General features: G+C 33.7%; 1 long non-coding RNA gene across 1 annotated transcript in view; it reads right to left on the reverse strand.

The window, feature by feature from the left end:
* Positions 1-6,187: 6,187 nt before the first annotated feature.
* Positions 6,188-22,524, reverse strand: part of LOC112945483 — a 29,421-nt gene continuing 13,084 nt past the window's right edge. Inside the window, exons 2-3 of the long non-coding RNA XR_003249019.1 lie at positions 8,975-9,091; positions 6,188-6,494 (exon numbers count right to left, since the gene is read on the reverse strand). This is a non-coding gene — a long non-coding RNA (uncharacterized LOC112945483). The remainder of the gene's footprint in view (positions 6,495-8,974; positions 9,092-22,524) is intronic.

The raw sequence follows: 22,524 nt of genomic DNA on the forward strand, positions 1-22,524 counted from the left end.
AGAGAGGGAGAGAGAAAGGGAAAAAAAAACTGCTCTGAATGAAAGTAACTTGAAGCAAAATTCACTGGAGTCACAACACTGACTCCAATGGAATTATACCTAATCACACCAGGGAAGAATTTCAACAATTATCTTTATTTCTTCATTTAATCTTAATTCAGAAATATCAGTATTAAAAGGGCAGAACACAAAAATTCCCATTTATGTAATACCTGGTTAAATCTTATTTAAGCTGTTGCCATTCTTCAAATTCCTGTCTACACAGATATCTTTTTTCTTTTTTTTTTTTTTTTTTCTTTGGTTAAAAATATCCCAGCAAAATATTCCTTAGTGTTTATGAGACAGATGAAACTGATTTCTTCAAAGAGAACACAATAAAGCAGGCATCTGCAAAATACAATGTAGATATCCGAGAGCATTTGTATCATTCCTTCCTTGCCATATGAGATCATCACATTCATATCCTAAGCTACACTGTATCCTTTCTCCTAGAAATCAGTGTCCTCTTGAAGCTAAAAYTCCCACAGAAACAAATATTCCAAAGGAATAAAGATGTATATTTCCTTAGACCTTCGTGCTACCAATGCCTCAAGATGAGATTTAATACCGCATTCATTTAGTTAATGTCTGTCTGTCACTGAAAGATCAGCTATATTTCTTCTGCTGCTSTGGTAGGTTTGTTATTCATCTGTACACAAAATAAAAACCAACAAAAAATTACACCCAGTCCAAAATAATCCTGCTAAASAGGTAGCAGTTTTCTACTGGTGACAGCTGTAAGATTACTTTACATATCAGACCATACCCCTTGAGTGTATGTAAAGTGTTTCTTTACTCTCTGAGGGTGGTGAATTACCTGAGTATCTTGTATTCATCAAAATAAACTTTCGATGCCAAAAGAAGCATTTTTGCCTCTCTGTGTATGTTGTATCTCCTCAGGTAGGTGCTTGGGAACACGTAGCCAGTCTGGGGAAAGGCAAGATGGGAGACATTGTCATCAGTATTCTGGACACAGGTCAGCTTAAACTGAACCCTCATCTGCAGGTCTGGTGAAATRTGGTTTTATTCATTTTGTACAGCAGTTGTGACTCAAGTATTCCTAAATACTTACATTGTACATTGTAGGATTAATTATGTTATATTCTGTTTCATAATGTGCTAAACATGTCAACTTCAGATATGTTGAATTAGTGTTTTTTCTTAATTTGAAAATTAACTTTAGATGCCATTAGTTTAAATCAGTGTTTAGCCTTAGAAATCAAACCTCATACKTAAAAGATTTGCTACAAAACTTTGGTTTTAGATCTACATAACTACTATAAAAATGTAATTTGCAGTAAAAAAAAAAATGTAAATAGTAGTAAATGGAATCCTTTAAGGATGCCATAGAATTTTGCTTTGTAAGCTCCATACGCTCTGCAGGCTCCCATCCAAATACATGGATAGATCACTACAATACAAATTTAATGCACTGAGCTAAGCAAGTCAGCTTGAAAAGTAACTTACTGTCATCATGGGCTCTCCCATTTTATTGTTTTTCCTTATCATTAGCTGCATTTTACATGCAACATGTTAAAGGTAAGTACTACTTTGCATGTCAGTTAGAGAAGAGTAGGAAATAATATTTCCTCTTCTTCTTCCTTTCTCAGATCAGCATAAGGGCCTCACTGTTAAGTTCATTTGACAGAATCACAGAATCAGAGGATGGATTYGGTTGGAAGAGACCTCTAGAGAACATCTAATCCAATCCTCCAGCCCCCTTGCTCAAGTAGGGACACCTAGAGCACGTGGCACAGGGTTACAACCAGGCAGATTTTGAAGACCTCCAAAGAAGGAAACTCCACAGTCTCTCTTGACTGCCTGTTCCAGTGCTCTGAACAGTAAATTCCTCCTCATGTGGAGATGAAACTTCCTGTGTTTTCACTTAGGTTTATGCCTCCATCATAGAGTCCTTATTGTCAAGAGAAAGGCATCTCCATAATAAAATTTATCTGACATACTGTTTGTGCTAAACTGAAGATGAGATCTGTCTTAGTTATTTTAGAAGGAGATTATTCCACCTCTGGAGGTGCTAGGCTAGGTTTGGACCATCTGGTGCCTAGAGCAAGGGAGGTGTATCTCACCACAGTGGGCTAGCTCAGGACAAAGAAAGGAGAAACATTTCCCCTCCTGATCAAGTTAAACTGAAGTTATTACAATACGAATACTGAATGAATCTGAGCTACGGGTACAAATCCCTACTAGAAATTCAGCCATAAAACCCTAAGCACTAGCATCTATTTAAGTGTCATATCCACTGAAGTCATGTTCAGCCCAGAGTACCTTTGTGGACTTTATAGATTTCTACACACTAACACCATAAATCACTTTCAAAACTGTAGTTAAAGAAAATTTTGACTGTTAGATTTAAGTGTAATATTGAGCAATGAGAGCAGCACCTATCAATGAACATCTTCGTGAGCCAACGTACRTATTTAAAGTTTATGCTTCCCAAGCCCAAGGAGGTGGAGAAGAATGAGTTTAGGTGTGCTGATCAAACCAAAGTCAAGTCACACAACTGAATGTTTTTACCACATAGCAGTGTACATGTTGAGAGGAAAGACAGTCAACTACTTATTTGTAAAAATCATAATAAAAGTTCATATTACTGTAAAACACAACCAAAACATTAGTCTAGCAACACCGTTAATATATAGCAACACTGTTAATATAACTGTTTATTGTTCATGGGCATGGCAAACAAGTTAGAACTTTTCATGAGAGGAAACTGCAGTAAAGATGGAACAGACAAAATCCAGAAAGGCAGCAAATGTTATTAGCCAGAAAGTCTGTAGCTGTCTGCAGCCTGTGTGTGTGAATTGGTGGGCAATGCAGATTTTTAGTAGGGTTTGCTGTCTTCAACAGGTACAAAAATTGTGTCAATTGAAGTCWCAGCAGTTTTTATACTTGGAGGCAGATAGTCAGGAATTTTGGCCTTAGACTCCCTGAAATGTGAAATATTTAATACCTGCCTCTTTGCAAATAAGAACATTTGCAAGACATGAATATCAATATCACATAAAAAGATCCATCTCCATCTGAAGGCAAATCATGCTTTTTTGATGTAATGTAGTGTTAACAACAAGCAGGGAAAGTTAATAAGAGAATATGAATAATTATCAATGGCTGAAGGGAAGGCAGCCATTCAGATAGCTGAAGTAATGTGCACAAGTAATGCCATMAACACTGTTGGAAGAATACCAGGCTGCTTACTCTAAGCACACAATTGTTGATCAAAACGCTGCCAAGGATATATGTACCATGGAGTAAATGCAGTAACATCACAATGCTGAATTTTAGTCTTAAAATTAATTACTCAGCAGGTTTTGTAAGTCCTGTTTGTGGTATTCAGCTGTATGAAGACAAGAAGCTTTTTACCACAGATAAAGCAGTCTTCTTTGTTTATCTAAATCTAGAGCTTAGCCACTACCATCAAGGAGTAAGAAAATAGAWATTGAACATTTATTTGCACAAACTTTTCCATTAACCACAATCAAAATCACCCACCTCCATCTGATTTATCTACATTTTCCTCACAAATACTGYATTCTGTCCCTTGCACTCTGAAGAAAATCTACATTCTTCTTTTCATGGCTCTGTATCAGGATAAGAGGCTGAGAGAGCTTGGTAAAGGCAAAATACTGTAACAGAACTGATCTCACTGTTTGCAATCTACCCTACCTAGCTCAYATTGCCTATGCTTACGTAGAGGAAAGAAATTAGTCTTTTTATCAAGTGCAATAGCCTAGTACTGAGAAATGACATGAGGTCTATAGGCAGTGCAGGTTAAGGTTGCTATCTAGAAGAGCCCATTAGAGAGCATGATGACATTTTATGGAGATTATTACAAATGCATCAATTGCGAACAGTAAATGTYATCTGAGTCATTAAGAAAGAGACCCTACATTGTCTTAAGAGAGGTAAGCAAGGAAATCTGCTTTTATTACGCCTTGATTTGTGGTCTTCTCAATATATACAAGCTACAGATTAGTTATTCATGTCACTGAAAAAAAGGGGGGGAAAGAAAAAACTTCCAAAGATTCTTAGTAAATCCCATGAAAAGTTCTTCTAATATGTAGTAGGATATAGTTTGCAATTCCAGCACATATACCAAGGTCATAGATTGTGAATTTCAAGTAGACTATATATCAAGCCAAAATCATTCTAGGAAAATGACATTTTCATTCACTTTGGGAAGTGCTCCCAAAGTAATTGCTGACTTCAAGATTCTGTGTGAAAAAATGTTATGCAGATTTTTTTCTAAAGGAGAAAACACATTCATTTTACCTTTTCTAAGAAACTGTTAGAAGTATCTTCATGATGGAATGGAAGTTGCATTTAGATACATTTTTAACTGTGAACATATTAACAAATATGTGAGATATAAAAGTAGATTTTTTTCTGAAAAGTATTTAAGTTACCATAACTGCATTTCATTTAAGACAACAGTATTWAAAATATAATTACAGAGTAAAACATAAAAGATCACCAAGAGTGTATATCTAACCTTAACTCTTCCATTTAGGTAAATGGTTTTGTGTTAGTAAGCAACATATTTTAAATTTTACAAGTTGCCATTCTCAAAGTTATTTAATTTTAGGAATCAGAATATTAATAAAAAATGATGAGGTGTAGATTTTAACTCACTTATGGAGTTTTATCACTCAATTTTGCCTATATTTTACTCAGTCAAGAAAGTACTGCCTATTCCAAGTTGAGCTTCAACTTGGAATAGATTTTCAAGTTATTTACACACATCTTCTAATGTTTTTTATTGGTAGTAACCTTCCTCACAGAGAGAGTGATTGAGAGCATGATGTTATCTGGGACACATTCTCCCCCAAGCAGAAAAAGAGAACTGATAAACCTGTGAGCCAAACTTGATTTAATGGCAGAACTTGTTATTGCCTAAGAGATGGTACAACTTCAGTTWAAATCTACTTTGAAGGAAACATGGCACAGAAGGTAACAGAGYCTCATAGACATGCACAAAGGTACATACACTGTTGCATATCTGCAGGAAAGAAGAGAAAGGCAGAAACCAGTGGCAAGAGAACATTCAGGCAAGATAGAAGCTAAGCAAATCAACTGTCACACATGTGAAGAAGAAACACCATATGAAAGCAYGGAAAGTATGGAAACATACACTGAACATATGTGGAAGAAACTAGATATTCAGAACGAGCATCATATGTATCAGACAAAAAAGAACTAAAAATGCATTGGCACTGACAATTGCAGCATAAGATGGACAGAAAGTGATCGAAGTTTTCTGATTCTGTTTCGTAAATCAGTGCAATGCCCCAGAAACCTAAGTATATACAGAACGCACCATTCCAACTTGCACTTCTTAGCAAAGTCCTAGGCTAATTTTAACACTACATAAAATCTACATTTCTTTTTGTAGTGTATATAGGAAGGTTCTGAGTAAAGCTGAATTCAAAAAACAGAAATGACTCATGACCAGCATTTACTTTAAGTATGAAGAGGTTTTGGCCTGAGCATATACAATAGGAACAATTGAATAAAGTTATGAATTGTCCTCCTAAAGGTACATGTGGAGGCATAGGTAATGAAGAGCACATCTGTTTTACTAGATGACTTATGCTTAGATCTCACTTCATTAGTTGAAATGCAAGTTCAGACCATGAGCCATCTTCAAACTGAGGMATAGTACCTCTTATAGGTTAGCATAACTGTAAACAAACGAATTTACAAGTCAATTTTCTCCAGTGGAAGGAATTTACAAAACCTGATCAAGCCAAGAAGTTCTATATTATCATTTTTCTCTTTTAAAAAACACACAGCTTGAAAATTATATGCAGAAGATCAACATCAAAGCAAAACCAATAATGCCAGAAAGTTCCAAAGTCACACTTTCTCCTACAGTTCTAACTTAGCAATGTTATCCATCTGTAGAGTTCCTATTTTAGCTTCTGAGTTAACTATCCTCTTTCATAATGTCATATTGTTTATTAATGAATTCTAGCAGATACAGTATGGTCAGTTTTTACTACATTTGAAATGCTAGTAACAGTGCAAATCCAGATTGTTTGCACTACAGTCTCTTCCAGACTCTTGAGTTCATTTGACTAAAATTTATGTAAAGACTTTGGGAGAGGTTTTTTGTTTGTTTGTTTTTGTTATGGGATAGCTATATCTATATAGCTTTTTCATATGTAAACCCACTGCAAATACAAGCAAGATAGATTAAAGTCTGCAGGGGAGCTCAGGATGAGGTGTTTTTGAAAGGAAAAGGAAACCAACGGAAGACATAAGAATGTATTTAGGGATGAGCTAGAATGAGCTTCATCSTCTGTTATGTGTATCAGTGCTGCGGTTGGTGAGATGTAGGAACCAGGTCTACATCTCTGCTGTTGTGTTCCTAAAGCAGAGCAGATCAAAGCAGTTTGACTGTTGTGTCCACTGTGCTGTGTTTCCTTCTCCCATATTCCCTGTAACAAAAACAAGACAGTTTAAGGAAAGAGAAGAAGAAAACTTGAGAGCAGGGCAAGAGTAGGCAGAATAGAGTGCCCAGTTCATAAGACTGAGTGAACCACTAAATACTCAAACATAGAAATAGCAAGCTATAACTTCCACCACTTTTACTGAAGTTTCCTATAGTCACCAATGCTGCTTTCCTCTTTAGTGCAGTACAGTAAATATCCAGCCTCATGACATCCCTCTACTGGTGACCAGCCCCAAAACTGAGAGGATTAAAATAATTAATAATAATAATAATAATAATAATAGCAATAATAAAAAACAGTAATATCATACAACTATGAAAACTAACTTCAGCAGACACAGATTTTCTCCATGTGGCTGGGCCAGCAGACATAGTATGCTGGACGTGGAAGTGGCTGCTTTAAGTTCCTGTTCATGAGTTTCAGCTGTTGGCTTCTTTGACCGATGCTAAAAGTAAATGCTGACTGTTCACAAAGGCAATACAACCATCTGTGAACAGCTCTACTGCAATCATCCTCTTTACAAGAAGAAAAATAACCTCCAAAAATAATAAGATAACCAATAGCATTTGAAAACCTCTATAAATAATGCATAAAAATAATATCCCGTAAATGTAAATTGCATTGCTTCTTGGGGTGAAACTTGAGTTGATTTTACTCATTACTCAGTACCTGCTGGCTCCAGCATATATAAATATGTAAAGTACACAGTATTTATTGTATTATGCACTGAATGACATTTACAGATATCTGATTGTCAAATTTGATTCAGAAAGGTGAGCTCTGTCAACGTGAGTTTACTTTAATATGTTGACCTACAAGATTACAATTCAAGGCAATTTGGTGCTTATGTAATTTAAATATTCAGTATTTCTGACAGCCCAGAATTCTAGGCTCTATTACAAAGTCTGAGTGAATGAGTGTACAAAAATCCTATCACAATTGTTAGAGAAAATATAAACTCACCTAAATATCAAGGCCAAACACATAGTGTCTGTGTTTAGCCACTGAAGAACTAGGCATAAATAATTACAGTTTTGATACTGAAGGATAGCTGTCTGTATTTCCTGTTTATCTCTAACACTATATCTTGTAGTTTTTATTAATGTGGCTGAGGTATTTAGGCCTGGATGAAAAGAAAATAGCTGATGCTCAGCCATGGCAGTATGGCTATTTTCTAGGGGAAAAAGACTTTATTTCAAACTATAATACAAAATAGAATAGTATACTATATATACTCTATAGTGTATATATATAGTATACTCTGCTAAATTATAAATTTTGCTTTACAACTGGAAATGTATCAATTGAATTATAATCTGAAGTTGAGCTTTCACTCTAAAAAACATGTATCATTCAGATGTCACAAAAACATATGCAATTCTAGCTATGCACTGTTGAATCATATTGTTGTAACTTGCTTTGCACTAGCTTTAGATTTATATATACATAATGTCCCAACACATCAATACTTTATCAATAATTTATCTGATTTAACAATTTGTAAGTATATCTAAAGTATGTAATTCAGGATTGATTTCCTCACAGAAGTCCTTTATAGAATAAGTATTTTTTTCCAGAACTTATCGTATAATCGTATCTATTATATAGGTTGTATAAACATATATAAAGAGTATAGTATAGTATTTCCTTTGAAAAGCTATATTAAGCTTCTTTTTTCACGTTTGTTTCTCACCCTTCTTTTTCTTGTTTCCAGCATTCAGTTTTCTTTCCATTTGCACTGTGAAGGATGCATACTTATTTGACTTCTTTGGTGCTTCTCTCTACTGGTATATGTGGAAAAAAGCTGATCAAGCGCGGGTATCTTCACTTTAGCTAATCATTTAGCTAATCATTTAGCTAATCATTTAGCTTCATTTAGCTAATCATAAGTTTCTTTTCTGGTCAATAGAAACGAATAGGTACTTTTACCGGACAACAGTAATACTTTTTCTTTCTAGATACTTTTTCTCAAAGTATCTATCTTCTTTGATTACAATGAGAAGTTAGGATGACTAGCTCAAAGGCAGATAGGTGCATCATAGATCTTTGTATTTGCTGAAATGAAATTCACTTCAACACCCAAGTAAACATCACACTCGAAGAAGTATTTTGTCTCTCAGTGTCAGATGAATTCAGATTAATATTAGCCACAATCTTCCTTACTAAGCCCTTCTAGTCATTTGACCATCAGATACACTAATGAGGGTCCATTACTCGCAGTACATARTGAGAAAATGGGCTGCTACTAAAATGTCAACAGACCCAGTAATCTATTGTTTTAGGAAAAATAACAAGTACATTTGATTCCTCTTTCACCCTTTGCTCCTCTTCTTAACATTTCTTTTGAACGTGAGAAAATAGAAAGAGAGCTAGATAAAGAATTTAAAATGAAAAAAAAAAGGAAAAACAATTCTAGAAATCCCCAGAATATAGTGCTGAAGTTTCCCTATGAAGAAATGCCATACCTTGATCTGTTCAGTTTTGAATTAGGTTCTTTTTTCTTTTATTTAGCATATATTTCCACAGATTATTCTCTTCTTCTCGCTTCAGTCTGATATTCCTTCTTGATTTTGCAAATAGTCCTATAATAGAGGGGATTCCAATGGGAATTGAAACTGGAAAGCTGTATTTGAAATGATTTGGACTGTCTTCTTCAGCAACAAGCTGAATCTTCAGCCACAGACCCTTATAAAAAAAAAATATATATATATATATATACTCAACCTTAAAATGACATGCAAATGTTCTAGTTTCTCATTTGAATCTCATGGCTCAAACAATATCAGTTTCTTGGAGGAGAAACAATTCGTATTTAAGTGATGATTGTTAATCTAACTGTAAATAAATCATGAATAATCATGAATTATTTTTAGCAATGAGTTTGTCTTTTCTGTAGCAAGGAAAAACTCAATCAGAACCTATAGGCTAGCTTATTCGAGAATTTATATGATGATTAGTTAAATAATTTTGAAATTTTATTTATTAGGAAATTCAGAGCATTTTACAGTATTTGCAAATGCTGCAAATTTGCAGTTTGGACACTTCAGTCCAACTTCAATATCAGATAATTTATTATAATAATAATAAACTTTTCATTATAATAACCAGTTGTAATAATCAATTATAAATTGATTATTTACTGAGGTTGTTGCACCTCTTCTGCCTTATTTGTACTTTCATTCTTGGAATTTGTAACATCAAGTGAATTCATTCTCTGAGGACTACGGAGAATACCAGAACTAAGGATGCAGAAAATGCAATTTTTTAAACATCACCTGTACAGAAGTTTATCCTATATACATACATTTTTTATGATTTTCATTTTTCTACTTAAATATTTTACTGGTTGTCTTTCTGAGTTTATGTATCGAGCCACTAGCATTTAGATAAGTGTGAATATCATCACTCTGTTTCAGGATTCAGTAAATCAGCAGCTTGATTATGATCAGAGAAGGAGATTTTACATGTAGAGTATCAGCAATAGTTGACTTTATTAAGTGACTTAATAAGATATCTATGGTATGAAAAATTACTTTTATTTAAAGGGTAAAAATCTATTTTTGAGTAATGAAAGCTTGCATTTCTGTGTTGTGCTTACATCCTTAAAACTACTCCATTCTGGACCTCCATTACAATTTGGATTTGTTGCCCTCTCAACATGCTCATGGTAGAACATAATCATGTTCCATGATTACCCACCTGCATAACGGAAAGCACATTTCCAATTCCAGCAAAACTCAAAGCAATATACAAACCATGATGGCTAATTATATCCTCAAGTGTTTATAAAAACATATAAAAACAGGATCTGCAAATAACAGCCTTTTTTTTTTTTTTTTTTTTTTATAAAAACATATAAAAACAGGATCTGCAAATAACAGCTTTTTTTTTTTTTTTTTTAATGAAGTCCAATATGTAGGTTTAGCAATCTATGGATACCACCTCATCACTCCTAAATACATAAACTTAGAGGTAGATGCATAACCACACTAAACAGTTTGTGATCTGAGAAATAAGCAAGATATCTGGCAAGGATATAGAGAGGTTTATCAGCATTTATGTCCACACTATATGTTTCCCTRCAGAAGCGTTAACATTTGCAAACTGCCAGCCAGCTCTTCGCAGATGTCAGTTCCTTTCCATTACCATAAAAGACTACAGCCTTTCTGTTGAGTTCAGCAAAGGTGATGATGCAGAAAGCAAGCGAAAACAGGCAAAAAGAAGAATCTCATGATCCTATGTCTGTTTTGCTCCTTTGCAAATTTGGAGAGASAGGAGTGTCATTTGCCTAAGAGATTTTGGGGGACTATGCGGTGAGGTTCAGACTAGCTGTTCTCACGTCATAATTGGTCTTTGCTGGTTTCATCTGTCAGGGAGGAGATAATGTTGCTTTTTTATTTCACAGTATTTAGTCTGCATTTTAGTAATATGAGGGATACTATTTTAATAATATGGTAGACAAAACATGAGCTACTGTTTCATTACTTCGTTATATAACAGTTTACACACAAGTTACACACTCATATATAGCCTATATAGCATATACTGTATGCAATATGCTATATATGTTAATATAAAATATACTTGCATATATAATGTATACATAATATGTACACATGTACATATAACATATAGTAGATATACTAGTATGCAAAGTAAAGAGTGTGTATATATATTATATATATTTATATGTATGTGTGTGTACACACATATATGTACATACACACAGATATATTCATAAATGTGTATATATATAAAATATGTTAGTAGGCTATACTGATCTTATGCAAACATGACACATAATATTGACTCTCTTTATGTGAAGCCAGAACCCTTGCCAGAAAAGAAAATGGTGTATTGCCTGACCTAAGAAGACAAAGAGATACTGCTTTACATCTCTAATTGATCCACTTTACAGACTTAAAGAAGTATAAAGAAGTTGCGGTGAACATTTTGAAGAAGTTTCTTTAACTTTTCCTGCAAGATTGTGCCACAAATTAAATATTAATTGTGTTCTGGTATTTTGCAACCATTTTTTCAAGGTCAAAACTGCCATTAGAGAAAGAAATTAAGCTGAAGTAGGAATATTTAAAAAAAAAAAAAAAAAAAAAAAGGAAAAATTTTTTAGCTATAGTTGTCATTGGGCTGTAGCTTTTTGTGAGATTATGTATACATCTGTCAGCTATTTAGCATCTCAATTCTCTATTACTGCTACTCAAGGAGATTCAAGGAGATAGCCTAGAGGCTACCGACCATTGGCTTCTAGAGGTGAAGTACTTTAGAGATAATAGAAAAATATTTGGCAATCAAGAATTTTATTAATATATTATTAACTCGTATGAAAAGGTGCTAATTAGGAGAAATTATTTTAGAGATAATAGAAAAATATTTGGACAAAAGCTTTGTATTTAAATTGCATCTGATAAGTGATATTATTTTATTAGCAAAAGCAAAAGGATTTTTGTTATTAGTTTCCAATATTGATAAACTACTTTATAGAGTTACTGTATGATGGCCAAATTGTGAATGACCTGACCACAGATTCATTTTGTTATTTCATAGAATCAGAGAATCATCATAGAATTACRGAATGCTTAAGGTTGGAAGGGACCTCAGAGGTCATCTAGTCCAACCCCCGCCTCTATTCACGCTTAGCACAAGGATTAAAAAAATGCAAGAAATCAACTATAATATTCAGTGTCACCTTACAATTGAGCTGCAGTTTTAGGTAGTTATGAACTTACAGCAAGAGAACAAATTTATTTTAATTGTGTCAAAATACTTTTGGAGGAAAGAAAAAAAAAGGAAACTCTCATAAAGCTGTGATTTATTTTCCTTGAGTTGTGATTTAAGGTGCACAACTCAGCCAAAAATGAAGAAAATGAAGAATGACACAGTTTGGGTATACATAAATCAGATAGCATTCAATACTTCCATGCTGTAAATTTACACAGATATTCCCCTGCAAACTTTTAATCTAAATTAATTTCTATGAACGATGAGTCTAGATAACACTTTCTGGATACAGATTTGGACACAACTTCCCCTAAATCTTAAGACTGCAACCTATGCATGAGAACAAGCTGATTTTTCATGCTTTCTCTGGACTTCCTACTGTTACACAATCTTTATTCATTGTTACTTTACAGCTCTACCTATGAAATGTTGCTGTGTTTTTATCACTTTATAGGGTCTCCATTGCATCTTCGAGAGCAGGTTTTTTGGGGTTGTTGCCTCTCACTCCTATACCCCTCTAGGAGTTGATTGTTGGGCTTTCCCAGGAACTTTTTTGGTGTTTCATATTTTGCCTTCACATCTGAACCTGTTTTTATTTGGCCAATGGGCTTTTACTCTTGTAATATATTCCTATATAAAGAAGACTCTTGAAAAAGAAGAAATTCCAGAATATTTTTGACAATACTTTCCCTAAGTCCTCAGAACAAAGCAATCTTCATTGTATATGTATATTTTAAGATAATAAGATCAAGGCCAAGTGATTGTTAACTCTTAGACTCCACGGTATAAGCTGATCTTCATGTTGAAAACAGGATTTAACTAAACTTTAGGTAGCTCTATTCACAACAATGATCTTAAAAAATCCTTATTCCTTGTTGTCTGGCTCAAAATATTTGCTAATAAGGGCTTTAGACATCTGCTTTTGTGTCCACTTTATAGCCTCTTAATCTTGACATTTAATTGACAGCAATTCAAAACCTTCCTCATGCCCAAACATCCCAAATGGATAACAGTGCATTACCATACCTCATACCTGCTGAGTATGAAATGATCAACTTTGGGACAGTGACATTAAGTTACTAATCTCTCTATCCACTGGCTGACACAACTACTTTTCAAAGGAAAGCAACTTGAAATTTATATCATTTCTTAGAGTAGTAAGCTAGTTATTTCAGTACAAGAGGGATGTGGAGCTGCTGGAGAGAGTCCAGCGCAGGGCTACSAGGATGATCAGGGGCCTGGAACATCTGCCATATGAGCAAAGGCTGAGGGAGCCAGGCCTGTTCAGCCTGGAGAAGAGAAGGCTGAGGGGGGACCTGATCAGTGTCTATAAATACCTTGAGGCAGTGAGGAGGAGGGGGCCGGCCTCTTTTCAGTGGTGGACAGYGATAGGACTAGAGGAAACGGCCACAAGCTGAGGCACCAAAAGTTCCACAGGAACTTAAGGAAACACTTCTTGACAGTGAGGGTGACAGAGCCCTGGAATGGGCTACCAGGGAGGTTGTGGAGTCTCCTTCTTTGGAGATCGTTAAAACCCGCTTGGATGCAGCCTTGTGCCACGTGCTCTAGGTGACCCTGCATGAGCAGGGGGGTTGGACTAGATGACATCTGAGGTCCCTTCCAACCTTAAGCATTCTATGATTCTATGAAACAGGACTTTTATAAACTATTTTCTGATTTCTAACATAGACACATTCTCTCAGATAGGAATAAACTGGTACAAAGATAGAGATTAGCAGTTCCAGTTCTAAAACTAGAACATTTTACAGCTATTAAAATGAGATACGTTTGTGTGAGCAGATTAATACATCTTGTGTTCAGCCATCTGTTACATTTTAGGATATGAGCAAATGTTTAATTTCAGTTAGATAAATCTCTTCTGTAATTTTTAAAATTATGTATTGATGATATAGATCTAGTCAGATAAGCATACAAAAGTATCTAGAAACCTATTGTAGTCATTGTATCATTGTAACATTTGTACCTAATATTTTCATGATTGGTATAAATGATAATACAAGTAAACCTTGCACTGAATCTTCAAATGCTTTGTCCATTAAGATCAAAAAAAAGGGATTTTTCCCTTTGGTAAAGATATATACCCTGATATCTTAATGGTTGCTCATTATTTTGATTGAGATAATTGCTCATTCCAGACAGTCTCCAATTAAGCAAAATCATACAAGAGAGAAGATTTAGGGAAGGCATTTAGGAATACAAAAGATCTTTTAAAAAGAATTAAGTTTCTGCATATAYGTAGAGTTTCAACAAATCTTAATCTAAGTTTTACTGTAGCATGGATATACTGACAAGACTGAATYAGTGGAATAATCATAGAATACATATAGTGTTCAGTAATTTGGACTATTTCTTTAGATATGTTCTCCTTCTATACAGTAATCTGGGCTATCACTTAAAAAAGAATATGGAAAAAGGAGAAACAGAGAAATAKAGAAATTAAAACAAAATAGTCTAGTGTAATGTTTTCTGAGATAACTTACCTTTTATAGAAACTAGTAGAGAAAATACAAGCACACACCACAATGTAATTTTTTTCATTATTGGTTCAAAAATTAGCCTCCACTTTTAAAAACACTTATAAAAACCTCTTCACTACTGCATTGCATGCAGAATTACATGCAGAAGGCTTAATGTTTTTCTCTGTGTTGTTAGATCTTATTAAAAAATAGGGAAATGATAGCAAAATTTGAGTTGTGAATTATCGAAGAATAGAAGGAAGCACTACAATAAAAATGGTTTTGTGAAATTTTTGTATGTAATAAAGTATCAATTTATTTTTCAACATTCTGCTTATAAGTCAAACAAGTTGTTCAAAACAGGATCAGATTTTGAGGCATGGCCCAGGTAGCATCAACTTCAGAATAATCCTACAGGTCTTAAACTACAATTACCCTGCCATGTCTTTGGCTTAGGGAAAGAGAGGAAAAATTATTTTCTGTTAATCAGCAGTAAGTTGGTCACCACCAAGGCCATTAAAATCCATTTTCATTACATTACCAAATTAAGAAAAAAAAGTTCTTCAATTTGGTGAAGTTCAATGGATATTATGACAATATCCAATTAAAATGCTCAGGAATTTAAAGACAGGTTCTTGTTGTTTTTGCTCATGCATCCAATTACAGTCCAAGTCCAGTCATTGGACTGAACAGGAATTGTCTTCTTCTTGTCTGATCTATTTATTATCCCAATAATAAATAGTTATAGGATACAGCTGTTCAAAAGGATCTTGAAATTAAGACAAGCATAGATGTCCATTCTTGCAGAATCTGTAATGCAACCGTCAGCATAAAAGTGAAAAAAAATGTATTAATAGGAGTACATTCACTGGAATTAGAAAGTAAGTAGTACCACATCTATTATCTGATAGAATCACTCAGTGCAAACATTAAGTACTCAGCTATTGCTGACTCTATACAAAAGCAGAAAGGAAGAAGCACGTATTAAAAGTGAAATAGATAAATATCTTTATTCTCTAAGATATTGAGTATAATACATAAAAGATTAAAATCTATTTTTACATAAACTGCAAATGGTGTTATATATGAATCATTCTTTAGTAGATAGGGCTATGGGAATTAYTAGCGCAGGAGGAGACAGGGCTATGGGAATTATTAGCGCAGGAGGTCACACAAAGCACAGACATTAGTCCTCTACATAGTGGCAATGGACCTTCTTCACAAGCTTGCAGACGCCTTGAACTGCACCACATACAGGCAGCCCCCCAAGTCACAACACTTAGCATAAAAGAGAGTTAGTCAGATGTTCTATATACACTCATGGTAAAGACATTTGTTCCCCTTCCGTATGCTTTTCACTGGTTTGATTTTTTGTAACCAAAGCGAGGCCTCTTACATTGATAATGTTAAAGCAAATTAATCAACATATAGTTAATTTTTGCTTGCCTTAAACTTAGACATAATTGCATTAGAATAGTATAAAATATATCAGTGTATAATCAATTTATAAGATGGTAACATTGCTAATAGCATTTTGTAACTGTTACACAGTTCTGGTCCCCAAACCACAAGCATCTATGCCAAAAGCAGATGAAAGCAGGAAAATAAATAGATAATTATTTACATTGTTGTTCACAGTGGAAGACATCTGGGAGATGTCCGTGACAGAATCCTGCTTTTCTAGGGAATCATTAGAGTTTTTGTTTGAAATTAAATTAACCGTAGAAGAGATTTTAGAACAAACTGACAAAATGATCAATAATAGAACCAGAATAAGAACCAGCCAGAACCAGAAATTATTTTCCAAAAACTTTATAGCATAAAAGTTTGTTAATGGTTATGTAAGCTCTTAATTATAATTACTTTGGCAAAGTCATGTATCAAAAGTTTCCAGAGCAGATGGGGAGTACTAGAGGTCTGTAACACTAAAATCTCTATCGTGGGTATAGAAATTATAATAAAGAATAAAATTAGAGGATACTAGGAAGACTGAACGTGGCTATTACGCAACAAATTTTAACCTTAGAAACCAACTGGAGTTGTTTTTTAAGGAATCAGTATATAAATTGGTTCAATTGAAATAGTCAAATTTGATTTCCAAAGGACCTTTAACAAGATCCCTTGAGTTTAAAAGATAGAACTCTCCGGGAATAAGCAGCTGCTTCAATGGTAGAAAGCAAAAGTTGGAGCAAAGGAAGAAAACTCACGATGACCACTAGAGTTCTATAGGAATTAGAAATCAGTAAGAAAGTCATTAAGAATTAGGAAGAAATAAGAACAAAATACAAAATAACAGGACACCTGTGGAAAGGGGAAACATATATGGCTGTCCCACACCTCGTGTGAAATTTTAGTTCCTTTATTTCAGAAAGCAGAAGTGAGAAACAGTAAAACATTATATTTCGGAAAGATCCAGAGAAGGGCAGCGAAGACAATCAAAGCTAACAAATGGTTTCCATAGAGGCATATCATGGAAAGGGACATGAAAGAGACTTAGAATACTGTGGGATATGTAGGGAATACATTATTCACCCTCTTCTAGTGCAAGAACTAGGAGGCATCAAATGAAGCAGTTAAAATATAAAGATCAAGAGTCAGTTCTTAATGGGCTATGTATGTATGGGCCTGAGAAACTCACTATTTAAGGATGTTTCAGATGTAAACTATTTACATGATTTCAAGAGCAGCCTGAACAAATGCCTAAAGATTAAAAAAAAAAGAAAAAGAAAAAGAAATTATCACTGGCAATAGAAAATTATATCTGCACTGCAGGAATTTCATATCAAAATTTTCAATCTATTGATTTTTCTAATTACTGTCATAGGCACAATCAATACCCATATTCCAGGTTCCAATTCATAACAACATTATTTTGATCTCCATCTAGCCTCGTAATCTGCACTCTGACAAAATACCCAATACATGAATGCTATTTTGTCCTCCTTTTGTACTCAGTCCACTAGTAGTCCACTTAGACTTTGGATGTAGTGCCTCACACTGTGGGATTCTTATTTCTCACATTTGCTGTTTATCTTTTTGCATGAAGCAATAATTGCAAAATAGAAATGCTATAACAACCTAGGGGAAAACAATGCTGAAAAAGAAGAGAGGAGAGGAAAGACATTATTTGACCTCCTGGATTGTGATTTTGAGAAACAAAGTACTTTATAATTCAGTTATACAGGAAAATCGTATTGAATGTCTTCAGCATTCATTAAATTGAAATAAGTTAGGTCACTATTTTGTTTCCTTCCATCTAGTGTTCAATTTTGATTTTTCACAGAATATGGATGAAAATATCTGTTAGCTCTGACTTAATTACTCTTCACTCCACAGATAGTGTGGATGTATATTTATATCTCCATCTATATCCACACAGAGAAATGTATATATATTTATATCTACCTCTACATTAATACAGATGAGGATATGGATGGTATGTGAATATACTGAGAGCATAGGAGGAATAAAATTAACTTAAGTTATAAGTATAAACAGTATCTCCTTTCAAGAGAAAACTAACCATAAACAAGTTATGGATATAGTTACAAGGTTACTCTTCTGAGAAGTAAACGAGGATGATAGAAGTGAGTAGATTTTTGGAAAATCTTTTAGAAAGAATATTTTAACTTAGAACTTTCTGAAAAAAAAATGATATTGAAATTATTATTTTTAAGATTATGAATACAACTCTGAGCAAATTTGTGATATATATAATTGCCATCTCCTAAAAAAGTTGCATAGAGGATGTAGTGATTTCTGAAAGGTACCCTTCTATTAGTGTTAGGTTTTCTGATAGAAGAATGTCAAAGGAAGAGTGTCTTTGTACATTAGTGGATTCCTTACTTCCTTATTTCAAGGGTAATCACTTTTTTTTTTCTTTTTCCTTGGTAGGGGAGGGATTTTTATTCTATTTGCAGAAGACACACCTTTCAGTCTTAGAACTTGTGTTATGTTCTAGTTTTCAAGACTATCAGTGTTATGTAATAATTTTTTTTCCATGGAGAATGAATTTAATTGGGTTGCTCAATATCAGAGATATTAACTGGATATTGGTATATTAGCAGTCTCATTCATGTTTTATAAATCCTGAGATTGATTAATTCTAGTGGTTTGCCGACAATAATTTATTTATTGCTTTTAAAATCAGGGTATTTTGGAGATAAGAAAAAGTAGATTAAAAAAAATATATATCATCTACAGAGTCACATACATACACCTCCTATTATCTGTCTGAAAGCATTCAACTTCTTATAAATAAATAATATAAATAATAGCACCACATCCCATCTGGTCAGAATGGATACAGAGTCATTCACTTCACACACATTTTCCTAGTTTAGAGACACAAAAGATCTTCCTATCAAGAACATCCATCTTGCTAATGTATATTGCAGCGATACTTCTCACAGAAGAAGAGCTCAGGGAAGTACTCAACAGAAATGCAATAAAGAGGTAAGATTGCTTCAGTAAGCTCTCAGTTAATATCACAGTGCTAGCAATTATTGTTTCTGAAATGGTGCCATTATTCCCAGAAGCACCAATTCTCCACCTTTAGGCTATATTTCCACAAGAGTCATCCAATGGTCTTATATCTACTACAGCACAGAAATAAGGGACAAAGCAAAAAACATCCCTAAACACTGAAGTGGTATTTTCTGAACAGATGCAGTATTGCTTGCCCTAGCAAAAAGTAAGACCTGAATATAATGTTTTGGACCAAAACATCTGATACAGTGGAACGAACCTATTCTCTTCACTTTGAATTTGAATCAATGCTATTAGACAACACTTTTTGTCTGCTGACATCTCCATATTGTGTAATGTCCAATTATTTGCCTAAGGCCCTGTTCCACAATGAAACTTTTTTTTTTTCTTTTTTCTTTTTTTTTTTTTTTTCTGTATTACTGCTATGGAACTTTTTAGACTGGTGACAACACAAAATTAGAGATCTGTTATGACTAGAGGTAGGCTTTAGAACAAAACTAATGATTAATTAAGGATCATTTAAGGAACAGGTTTTTAAAGATATTCTCTTGAAAACACTGAGAACAAATGAGTAAAACATTTCCGTAAAGTTCTATTAAATATACTTGGTCCTTAAATGGTCTTAATGTACATGTTTGATCACATAACTACTTTTAAAAAACATGTTCTCTAAGCTTATCCTTCGTATCTGAAGACTCATTCAGACATTATGTTTAAATGATAGTCTCCAATATCTGGTTATACTGAATAAGACAAACTTTTCCACCAGGTAGGAGTTAGTTTCTCATCTTCTGCACTGAAGAACAGCTATAGCTTAAAAAAAAAAATACAAAAAAAGAGTACTTTTAAGCATCAGGTTTATGGAAGTGTTGTTTTGAGTATTTATCCTCTAAAATACAAGGCATTTCTCACATGGCATCTACTTTTTATCATATATGTAAGAGATATATCCAAGTTTTTAAATATTATGCTTGAAGGTGTTACCTTTATTTTCATAATAATATCAAAATCCTTTTTACTGGTTCATTTTTGATGGTGTATTATCCTTCTAGGGTACTTTTATTTTTCAGATGTTTGATTCCTTACTTTATTGCCTTACTTTTTGTACACTAAATCAAAATATACTACTTATTTGTTCATGCCATTAGTCCATTTTAGTCTTCCTGATTTTGGTTGCCCTTTTTTGCAGTGATATGACTCTCAAATATTTTGTTTTCCTTAAAATTTAGTTATTATAATATTTTCTTTAGGTACAAACTGCTTCCATTATAATCTTGAATTCAATTTGACTTTATCTGCAATGAAGACTTTTTGTTTTATGCTTTTAGGACATATCTTTCTTTAAGATAAATCAGCACACATAACATGGTAAGAGTCTAGCAACTGGATATGGTGTGTGAGCTAAGGATGGTAGAAATAACCTTCAGTATATCTCATATTCATGAAAAAAAACTCTTCAAAAAGACCTACTTTTTCAAGATGGTACAGAAAAAAAGCAAATGGAAAGATACAGTTATATGAAAGTGAATAAGCAGCAAAAAAATAGGCACAGCATGTGTCCTCCTGCCCTAACAAATTTCAAAATGAGATAAGAAGCATGCATTCTCTCTGTTTTCTAGATACTGTTCATACTGAGGCATTTGAAGGAATTTACTATTATCAAGCATTGTCAGCCTTTGATTTTGTAACTTTACAGGCTTTTTTTTTTTTTTTAATGTAAGTAACAGATTTGAATTTCCTTTTAGAAGTGTCTATTTTCATGGATTTTTTATTTTTTTTTATGATCTGAGAGAAGCCACAAAGGAACACTCTTGTGAAAAAAAAAAAAAAAAAAAAAAAAAGGAAAAAGGAAAAAACAGTTTCTTCCATTGTCGCTGATAGAAGGTCATTCCAGCAAGATAAAAGTAATGCAGATTATATTCATTTTCTTCTGTTTACGCCTAGAGAACAGAACATTCTTGAGCTTCCCACATGCATTTATAGAAATATGTAACTTGCTGTTGGCTTAGCTAAATAATAAAATTTGAGGGCAAAAAGTATAGGATAATAGTTCTACTTTAGTTTCTCACTTGCAAAGTAGTATTACTCTAGTATCCCTTGAAGCAATTCATGCCAAAAAGTAGTAATAGAGACACTTGCACTATCTGAAACTCCCCTAGCATGTTTTATTGGCAGCTTGGTCCTTTTTAACCACATAGGGCCAGTAGGCTGCCTATCTCTCTTTAGAGGGGTGATATCTCTTAAGTCCAGTAGATTTTTTCTGCTATATGCATTTCTTTGAGCTATATTATGCTTGAAGCTCATGTTTGATTATAGATTTAACATTCACAGATTTTTAATTTACTCCAATATCCTAGCAAAAATAGTCTGGGTAACTCAAGAGAACATTAGCCGGTCATGAGCTCTGCATTTAACCAATAATGCTGAGTCATCATCTTTTTCCTTTGCAGTTTTTTGATGGCTATCAGAAACTCCTGGGGCTCAAATTCTCTTTTAGAAAATTGAGTGGACAGATTTTCATCCWGATAAGCAAGTTTGTTTAAGTCTCTTAGAGAAGGCACAGCATTATGTTTATGATTTGTATGAGCAAAAAGCACATATTTATTCAAATACATGTTTTTCCAAAGACTAGGCCAACTGAGGTAGCAAGACAGTGAAGAAAGTTTGCATTACTAGTTTGAAATTATTTTCAATCAATAAGCCAAACTAGTAGAGTTTTGTGATTTTTATTTATTATTATTATTAATGTCAACAAATCATAGATACTTGTGGAGAAATAAGATTGAAGTGTGATGAGTAATGTCCAAATTTAAATTGTTTGGAAGAGCCGCTATCTTCTTTTTTTCTCTGTACAATTTCAAGCAGATGCAACATTAGGCATTTATTGCAAAACATCATAGCAAATCTGTGTTGGGGTGGCAATGAGAAGAGAGGAAAGAAGTGTTGAGTGAGAGTTTTATCATTGTTCATTTGTTTTAAGGGAAAAGAAGCTCATTTGTTCAAAGGGGGAAAAGAAACAAACAAATAAAAACCAACAAAAAAGCTAAAACTGAAGCTTTATCTTTATCATCAACAATATATAGAAAAAAGAACTTAGGTTCTTCATAACTTTGAGTTTTCCCAGTGGAAAGTCAGGTTAATTTAATTTGTCCCTGTGGAYGCCTCAGCTACCAGATTGCAGGAGCATTTGTTCAAAGTGATATAATGGACGTTAAAAGATTTAACCATGTTAGCTGCATAACAATTTTGTCCCTGAACTAACACATTCATGAATTAGAACTTAAAATGATTGAAACCAACAGCAAATTAGATGT

Source organism: Nothoprocta perdicaria, unplaced genomic scaffold (genome assembly GCF_003342845.1).
Source record: "Nothoprocta perdicaria isolate Ctin4 unplaced genomic scaffold, notPer1 scaffold_19, whole genome shotgun sequence".
Lineage (NCBI taxonomy): Eukaryota > Metazoa > Chordata > Aves > Tinamiformes > Tinamidae > Nothoprocta > Nothoprocta perdicaria.